Source organism: Schistocerca serialis, unplaced genomic scaffold (assembly GCF_023864345.2).
Source record: "Schistocerca serialis cubense isolate TAMUIC-IGC-003099 unplaced genomic scaffold, iqSchSeri2.2 HiC_scaffold_296, whole genome shotgun sequence".
Taxonomy (NCBI): domain Eukaryota; kingdom Metazoa; phylum Arthropoda; class Insecta; order Orthoptera; family Acrididae; genus Schistocerca; species Schistocerca serialis.
In genome coordinates this window covers 1-7,500 of record NW_026047864.1, presented here as the reverse complement: position 1 = coordinate 7,500, position 7,500 = coordinate 1, and the positions used below count along the sequence as shown (strand labels likewise).

Sequence of the window (7,500 nt, the reverse complement as noted above, 5' to 3'; positions counted from 1 at the left end):
GCACGAGCACGCACGAGGCGGTCGCACGCCTTCGGCTCGCCCCACCGGCAGGACGTCCCACGATACATGCCAGTTAAACACCGACGGGCGGTGAACCAACAGCGTGGGACACAAATCCAACTACGAGCTTTTTAACCGCAACAACTTTAATATACGCTATTGGAGCTGGAATTACCGCGGCTGCTGGCACCAGACTTGCCCTCCAATAGATACTCGTTAAAGGATTTAAAGTGTACTCATTCCGATTACGGGGCCTCGGATGAGTCCCGTATCGTTATTTTTCGTCACTACCTCCCCGTGCCGGGAGTGGGTAATTTGCGCGCCTGCTGCCTTCCTTGGATGTGGTAGCCGTTTCTCAGGCTCCCTCTCCGGAATCGAACCCTGATTCCCCGTTACCCGTTACAACCATGGTAGGCGCAGAACCTACCATCGACAGTTGATAAGGCAGACATTTGAAAGATGCGTCGCCGGTACGAGGACCGTGCGATCAGCCCTAAGTTATTCAGAGTCACCAAGGCAAACGGACCGGACGAGCCGACCGATTGGTTTTGATCTAATAAAAGCGTCCCTTCCATCTCTGGTCGGGACTCTGTTTGCATGTATTAGCTCTAGAATTACCACAGTTATCCAAGTAACGTGGGTACGATCTAAGGAACCATAACTGATTTAATGAGCCATTCGCGGTTTCACCTTAATGCGGCTTGTACTGAGACATGCATGGCTTAATCTTTGAGACAAGCATATGACTACTGGCAGGATCAACCAGGGAGCTGCGTCAACTAGAGCTGAGCAGCCGGCCGCCCGGGAGTGTGTCCCGGGGGCCCGCGCGAACACGCAAGCGTCCGCTCAATTATTCTGCAAACAGGAGGAGGCTGAGCTCCCCTGCACAACACACCTCGAAACCCTCTCAGGTCCCGGCGGCGCGCAGCGCCGTCCTAAGTACTTGGTCGGGTTCGAGAGAGGCGCAATCGCCCGGAGTTAGGCGAGTAGACGCTTTAGGTGCGACCACCCGTGCTCCCAACTGAGCTTGCCGCTGCCGACAGAGGCCCGGGAGCGTGCTGTCGTGGCATTGCCGGCGGGAGACAACACGCGCCACCTACGGTGACCGGCAGCTCCAACGCCAGCGCCACAGAAGGACAAAAGCCCTACTTGGGTGCCGAAGCGAACTCTCCCAGCACAGCGCACGCGCCAACACGTCCGCACAGCTGCGATACAAACCACCTGCGAGAACCGCTGGGGCGACCGAGCAGCAGACGGCGTCGCGGCGCCGAGCGCCGGGCGGCGGCGCATCCTCAGCGCACAAAGTCCTCAATCGGACCAGCACACTGCAGATGGCCACCGCGCTTCGCACCGGGCCCGCGAGGACCTACTTTGGCCGCAAGGCGCCGCGAGCAGGGGGCGCCGGCGCGCAGCTGCGCCGCCTGCCGCGTCCGTCGGCCGGCGCGCCTGCCACCGGCCGCCCCCACCAGCCGGCTGTAGCGCGTGCGCCCACGCACCGCGCTGCCAGCACGCCGGGCGGCCCCCCCTCACCGGCCGGGGACGGTCCCACCCAGCCACCGCCGCGTATCGCCTCACACCCAGATCCCCTTTCACGTTCGTGGGCATGGTGGGTCCCCTTTCACGTTCGTGGGCATGGTGGGTATCCCTGAAACAACCGGTTAATAGCTCGACCGATCGTCGCCAACACTGATTCACCTCTAGCGAGAACAACCGCACCACAACGGGTTACCGGTTGTTCATTTGCGTAACGTCACCAGCAAACGTACACGTCCATCGCCATTTGCAACGAGTATTGCATGCCTGTGTCAGGTGTCACAACACACTACGTCTGCCCACATAGACGCAACAACATGTGCACGCCTAGAGAACACGTGGAAGGTAGACCCCGTACGTATGCGGTGTCCATTGCGCGAACGACTGTCAGCCCGCCTCTGCAGCATGTCGCAGATGTGGAACGCGGTGCAACATGCTATCACGGTGTGTGAGAAGAGACGACTACGTCCGAATACACGCTCCACTACATCAACAGACTGCTCATGCTGATCGCCATCCAGGGCGTCCGTTCCTCCCACACGTCTGTATGGCGTACCACACTGCAATCCAGCTCTTATAGGGAGACGACACGTAGCTGCGTGCACAATATTTGGACTGTATGGTCCGCCGTTGCTAGGCGCTGTCGTCATACGGTCACATGGGCCACGATGTATCATTCAGTACATACGGAGCAATGTGCAGTACAGTTTGTGGGTTTTGCGTACATCGGCGGACAGGTGACAGGCCGTACCACAACGTAGGCTGAGTACGTCGGCATGCGAAGGGCATTGAACATGCAAACTTCTCACCGACCAGCTTGCGAAGGCAGGGGGGAAGGGGGGGGGGCATGTACGTCCTGCTGCTATCCACACTACAGTGTATAGCAGGAGCATGTGGAAAGTCAGCAACACCTGCAAGGTGTTTAACATGACGCGATACACAGGGGACCGGGCAGTGCGAGTAGCGAACTATATTGCGAGGGTTGCGGTTAGGCAACACTACACTACTTTAACGGGTTGCATAACAATTACAGAGCAGGTTCAGCGACAACGTGCGTCAGGTTAAGGCGCAATATAGTTTAGGTTACGGCGCACTTTAGGTTAGGTTAAGGCACATTATAGGTTAGGTTAAGGCACAACATGGGTTACGTTAAGGCACAACATGGGTTACGTTAAGGCACAACATGGGTTAGGTTAAGGCACAACATGGGTTAGGTTAAGGCACAACATGGGTTAGGTTAAGGCACAACATGGGTTAGGTTAAGGCACAACATGGGTTAGGTTAAGGCACAACATGGGTTAGGTTAAGGCACAACATGGGTTAGGTTAAGGCACAACATGGGTTAGGTTAAGGCACAACATGGGTTAGGTTAAGGCACAACATGGGTTAGGTTAAGGCACAACATGGGTTAGGTTAAGGCACAACATGGGTTAGGTTAAGGCACAACATGGGTTAGGTTAAGGCACAACATGGGTTAGGTTAAGGCACAACATGGGTTAGGTTAAGGCACAACATGGGTTAGGTTAAGGCACAACATGGGTTAGGTTAAGGCACAACATGGGTTAGGTTAAGGCACAACATGGGTTAGGTTAAGGCACAACATGGGTTAGGTTAAGGCACAACATGGGTTAGGTTAAGGCACAACATGGGTTAGGTTAAGGCACAACATGGGTTAGGTTAAGGCACAACATGGGTTAGGTTAAGGCACAACATGGGTTAGGTTAAGGCACAACATGGGTTAGGTTAAGGCACAACATGGGTTAGGTTAAGGCACAACATGGGTTAGGTTAAGGCACAACATGGGTTAGGTTAAGGCACAACATGGGTTAGGTTAAGGCACAACATGGGTTAGGTTAAGGCACAACATGGGTTAGGTTAAGGCACAACATGGGTTAGGTTAAGGCACAACATGGGTTAGGTTAAGGCACAACATGGGTTAGGTTAAGGCACAACATGGGTTAGGTTAAGGCACAACATGGGTTAGGTTAAGGCACAACATGGGTTAGGTTAAGGCACACCATGGGTTAGGTTAAGGCACACCATGGGTTAGGTTAAGGCACACCATGGGTTAGGTTAAGGCACAACATGGGTTAGGTTAAGGCACAACATGGGTTAGGTTAAGGCACAACATGGGTTAGGTTAAGGCACAACATGGGTTAGGTTAAGGCACAACATGGGTTAGGTTAAGGCACAACGTAGGTTAGGTTAAGGCACAACGTGGGTTAGGTTAAGGCACAACGTGGGTTAGGTTAAGGCACAACGTGGGTTAGGTTAAGGCACAACGTGGGTTAGGTTAAGGCACAACATGGGTTAGGTTAAGGCACAACATGGGTTAGGTTAAGGCACACCATGGGTTAGGTTAAGGCACAACATGGGTTAGGTTAAGGCACAACATGGGTTAGGTTAAGGCACAACATGGGTTAGGTTAAGGCACAACATGGGTTAGGTTAAGGCACAACATGGGTTAGGTTAAGGCACAACATGGGTTAGGTTAAGGCACAACATGGGTTAGGTTAAGGCACAACGTAGGTTAGGTTAAGGCACAACGTGGGTTAGGTTAAGGCACAACGTGGGTTAGGTTAAGGCACAACATGGGTTAGGTTAAGGCACAACATGGGTTAGGTTAAGGCACAACATGGGTTAGGTTAAGGCACAACATGGGTTAGGTTAAGGCACAACATGGGTTAGGTTACGGCACAACATGGGTTACGTTACGGCACAACATGGGTTACGTTACGGCACAACATGGGTTACGTTACGGCACAACATGGGTTACGTTACGGCACAACATGGGTTACGTTACGGCACAACATGGGTTACGTTACGGCACAACATGGGTTACGTTACGGCACAAATTAGGTTAGGTTACGGCACAAATTAGGTTAGGTTAAGGCACAAATTAGGTTAGGTTAAGGCACAAATTAGGTTAGGTTAAGGCACAAATTAGGTTAGGTTAAGGCACAAATTAGGTTAGGTTAAGGCACAAATTAGGTTAGGTTAAGGCACAAATTAGGTTAGGTTAAGGCACAAATTAGGTTAGGTTAAGGCACGATATAGGTTAGGTTAAGGCACGATATAGGTTAGGTTAAGGCACGATATAGGTTAGGTTAAGGCACGATATAGGTTAGGTTAAGGCACGATATAGGTTAGGTTAAGGCACGATATAGGTTAGGTTAAGGCACGATATAGGTTAGGTTAAGGTACGATATAGGTTAGGTTAAGGTACGATATAGGTTAGGTTAAGGTACGATATAGGTTAGGTTAAGGTACGATATAGGTTAGGTTAAGGTACGATATAGGTTAGGTTAAGGTACGATATAGGTTAGGTTAAGGTACGATATAGGTTAGGTTAAGGTACGATATAGGTTAGGTTAAGGTACGATATAGGTTAGGTTAAGGTACGATATAGCGTAGGTTCAGATACACATTGTTGTAGGGAAAGGTGTATTGGGGGGGGGGGCGGCAGGTTCGTTGATAGTGATTATCGTAATTGGATGCCTGCGGTATTATCCGATTTGTCACGTCAGGATGCACTTTTGGCTCATGACAGGCGGCGCTCCGATTCCATGGTTGTGGCAGATCTGTGTCTTTCATTCCTGCCATTGTTTGTGTGCTGTGACAGGAGGCAGTATTGTGATGTTGGGTGCACCACTGTGTAGGACATGTGTGGGTGTTCGTGGCTTAGCTGAGCAATGTGCGGATGTCGGAAGGGTGGGATATTGTGTTTTCTGGGTGGACCTCCCGGTCTGGTAATGATAGTGTGGATTGTGTCATGTGGCGGAGAGGATGCACTGGATGTTCTTCCATGCTGGTGGTTAGATATTGTGTGTGATAAGAGAGTAGTGTGTGATAAGAGTGTCTGGCTGACGTGTGGTTCTCATTGTGTGCAGAGTCTTTCAGCATGTATAGGGACGGTTGTATATATTATCTGTATTCTGATGGCTCTGCATCTATTACTAATCAGTGCCGTGTATACGGTTACTCTAGTTCCAGTCGAAACTGTTCTATCTCTGTACATTAGTGACACTGCGGCTCCACTATGTTGCCGCCCCTGTCGGCCGTTTCCCCCAGTGTATGGCTAATGATTATCAGCAATCAGTCTATTAGTCAATACCGGTAGTGTGACGACGTCAAATGTCCGGGATGGGGGAAGCTACACCCTTCCCGTGGGTCAGGGCCTAGAAAGACTCTTCCCACGCAGGAGACTCGGACTGTCGTTACTCTTCCGAGACATATATGTGCCCAGCGTTTTTTTGCGGCTGCGAGTGCAACGCCAGGAGGCTCGGACTGTCGTTACTCTTCCGAGATATATATTTGCCCAGCGTTTTTTGCGACTGCGAGTGCAACGCCCACGGGTGCCGACATGGATGGGGCGCTTCCTAGCTGATGGCTCAGCATGAGAATCCGTACAGTGAGCAATGCGATCGCGTCTGTAGCTTGTACGTGGTACAGCTCGCAGCTCATGAATAGGGACAGCGGGAATGTCGCATATTGGAAATATCTCTTCATGAAACGCATGTTATAGGTGTGAATTGCACCTTACGAGTGCGGGAAACGTCCGCCGTTCATCCGCTGGCGATGCGAGTTGGGCGGTTGGGGTGGGGCACGAACGGGTGCAGGTGGTGTGATTGCCGGTCCACGACTTCGTGCGGCAGAGGCACTGGCGTATGGGTGCTGTGGTCGACAGAGGCTGCATGCTTTGTGGGTGGCGTCGAAAGATGGGCACTGTGGGCCCATCGATGTCTTAGTCGGCTTGGCGTCCCATAGATGGCGGTATCGTCGTTGCAGGAGCTCATGCTGAGGGAGACCTACAGATGGCGGTATGTTTTGTGGTGCGCTCGACATGGCGGACGTAGTGTTGTCCGATTCGCATAGATGGCGATACTGTTTTGCCAGCATGGTTGGCGTAGTTCCGTCGGATCCCTGTAGATGGAGGTGTCGAATGTTTACTGTGGACATTCATGTCGTCGGCACGAGAGGGCGCGCGCGCCAGTCCCACCACAATCGCTCTATTTCCTAATACCTCGACCCTCCCCCCTACGGACTTATCACCACCCACACTAGCCGCCCCGGGGACTTGCCAACGACACACCCTATCCCAAGTCTATTTTCTTGCGGAGCATCATGTGTTATTATATTTTATTTCACATCCATAGTGTATAGGGGTATTGTAGTTCACCGTACGGCGGTGGACGCTGTGTTACCACACGCCGGGGGGGACGGCGAAAACGAACCGTCGACCGCCGGGCGCCGCCCGGCACCCGCCCGCCGACGCCGCCTCCACGCGTCGCGCCGGCCGGTGGGCCGACATCGACCGTCCGGCACCCATCACGGCACCCATCGCCGGCCGGCAAAGCGATACGCTGTAGCGCGCCAGAACACAACGCGCCCGGCCGGCGCCGGCGCCGCCTCCGCCGCGCGCACGGAGGCGGCACCCATCGCAGCGCCCACGCCGGCGGCAAGGGGCCCGCCAACCGATACGCCGCCGTCCGCCGCACCCACTGCAGCGCCCTGGGTGCGGCGCGCCCGGCCGGACCGATACGCCAAGAGATGCGACGGACAGAAACAAAGGCAAGGGGGGGCTGTTGACGCCCAGCCCCGGGGGTCTCGTCTCGCGACAAGACGAATCCCCCAAGCTAGGGCTGAGTCTCAACAGATCGCAGCGTGGCAACTGCTCTACCGAGTACAACACCCCGCCCGGTACCTAAGTCGTCTACAGACGATTCCGAGTCCCGACATCGAACTATAGACACCCATGGTCGACCGGTAGGGGCAGGGCGGCGCCGGGAACAGATCCCAGACAGCGCCGCCCGAGTGCCCCGTCCGGCAAACAAGTTGGGCCCGTACGGCGCGGCGCCACGTGGGTCGACCGCGCCTAGTAAAGTCACGTATTTTCGAGCCTTTCGACCCTCGGGACTCCTTAGCGATATCGTTGCCACAATGGCTAGACGGGATTCGGCCTTAGAG

General features: G+C 53.7%; 1 non-coding gene across 1 annotated transcript in view; it reads right to left on the bottom strand.

The window, feature by feature from the left end:
- LOC126444706 (small subunit ribosomal RNA) overlaps positions 1-769 on the bottom strand; it is a 1,909-nt gene extending 1,140 nt beyond the window's left edge. The window contains exon 1 of the ribosomal RNA XR_007582703.1: positions 1-769. This exon is cut by the window's left edge and continues 1,140 nt beyond it. This is a non-coding gene — a ribosomal RNA (small subunit ribosomal RNA).
- Positions 770-7,500: the final 6,731 nt, after the last annotated feature.